We start from the raw sequence: 1,931 nt of genomic DNA, 5'->3' as shown, positions 1-1,931 counted from the left end.
CCGCTGAGCCCAGGAGCATTCCCAAGGCCCTTTCACTGATGCTGTCCAAGAGCAAGGTCTTGGCTGGACTCCCACACTGAAGGGGCAGTGGAGCTTTGGTTTCTGGAAATAGGAGAATTGTCCTTTCTGTCCAATCATAAAAGTGTTCTCTGTAGAATATTTGGAAAATTCAAACAAAGTATAGAGGGGGAAAAAAGATCATGCCATAATTCCATCACCTACAGATAACTAATATTAACATTTTGGTGTACTCATTTCTCACAGTTTTTACTAATGCATGTATCTCTGTATGTTTCAGGAGGGCAGTATTGCATTGTGGTTAAGAATGTGGTTTGGCCCTAACCGGTTTGACTCAGTGGATAGAGTGACAGCCTGCGGACTGAAGGGTCCCAGGTTTGATTCTGGTGAAGGGCATGTACCTTGGTTGCGGGCACATCCCCAGTAGAGGGTGTGCAGCAGGCAGCTGATCAATGTTTCTCTCTCATCGATGTTTCTAGCTCTCTATCCCTCTCCCTTCCTCTCTGTAAAAAATCAATAAAATATATTTAAAAAATAAATCAATCATCAGCTTCCAATTTGCCTTATAAAAAAAAATGTTCTAAAAAAAAAAAGAATGTGGTTTGGAGGTCTGAGACCACTCATTTAGAGTTCTGTGGGCTTCCACAACTTAATCTCTTTAAGTTTTATCTTCTTCAGCAATGAAGTTTGCACATACTTAGTCTAGCCCTCCACCAGTATAATAGTATTTTAACTTACAGGTTTATAATAAGTATTATCTGATAATAAAATTTCCCCCAATTTTTAATAAATATTTCTAACTTCACTGGTATTCAGGGAAATGCTTATTTTTTAAAATATATTTTTATTGATTTCAGAAAGAGAGGGATAGAAACATCAATGATGAGAATCATTCATCAGCTGCCCCCCACTGGAGATCGAGCCAGCAACCTGGGCATGTGCCCTAACCAGGAATCAAACCATGACCTCCTGGTTCATGGGTTGACACTCAACCTCCGAGGCACACTGGCCAGGGCAGTAAGGTCTGTTTTTCATGATTATCTTCAGATTTCTAGGTAGTTTGCCTACAAAAGCTATGTCTCCTTTCCAGTAGTAAATTCTCTACCTTGCTTCATTATAGTGGCTAGATGATCCTTTCAGGACACTGCTGAATTAACAGTAGTTAGGATGGGTCTATTCCTGACAATATTACTTCTTCATTAAAAACTAGAGGCCCAGTGCATGAAATTCATGCACTCAGGGGGGTCCCTCAGCCTGGCCTGCACCCTCTGGCAGTCCAGGAGCCCTTGGGAGATGTCTGACTAATGGCTTAGGCTCGCTCCCCGCGAGGAGGCAGAGAGGCTCTCACCACTGCCGCTGCGCTTGCCAACCGTGAGCCCAGCTTCTGGCTGAGCAGCACTCCTCCTAGGGGAGCACACTGACCAAGGGGGCAGCTCCTGCGATGAGCATCTGCCCTCTGGTGGTCAGTGCGAGTCATAGCGACCGGTCGTTCTGTGGTTTAGTCCATTTGCATATTAGCCTATTATATTGGATGATGCTGGGGTGCTCGCTTTGGCAGGACATATACTAAAGTTGGAACGATATAGAGAAGATTAGCATGGCCCCTGTGCAAGAAAAAAAATTATGCTGGGTGTTGCTTCAGAAACTGTATTTTATCATGTTAAGGAAGCTTCTTTCTTTCCTAACTTATTAGGGGAGTTTTAAAAATAAAGAATAAGCCCTAGCTGGTTTGGCTCAGTGGATAGAGCATCCACCTGCAGACTGAAGGGTCCCAGGTTTGATCCCAGTCAGGGACACATGCCCAGGTTGTGGGCATGAAGAAGGCAAACAGTCAATGATTCTCTCATCACTGATGTTTCTCTCTCTCTCTCTCCCTCTCCTTTCCCCTCTGGGGGAAAAAAAAAAGAATGTCA

At 43.8% G+C, this 1,931-nt stretch overlaps 1 non-coding gene across 1 annotated transcript; it reads left to right on the top strand.

Annotated features, from left to right (window-relative positions):
* Positions 1–1,560: 1,560 nt before the first annotated feature.
* On the top strand, positions 1,561–1,668 carry LOC139020207 (U6 spliceosomal RNA). The gene has a single exon (XR_011473223.1). It is a non-coding gene; the product is annotated as a U6 spliceosomal RNA (small nuclear RNA).
* The last annotated feature ends 263 nt before the right edge of the window (positions 1,669–1,931 follow it).

This window comes from Myotis yumanensis, unplaced genomic scaffold, assembly GCF_028538775.1.
Source record: "Myotis yumanensis isolate MYYU_CA2020_CCGP unplaced genomic scaffold, mMyoYum1.0.hap1 SCAF_11, whole genome shotgun sequence".
NCBI lineage: Eukaryota > Metazoa > Chordata > Mammalia > Chiroptera > Vespertilionidae > Myotis > Myotis yumanensis.
Note: the sequence above shows the minus strand (reverse complement) of the source record. Positions and strands in the feature narration are given on the sequence as shown.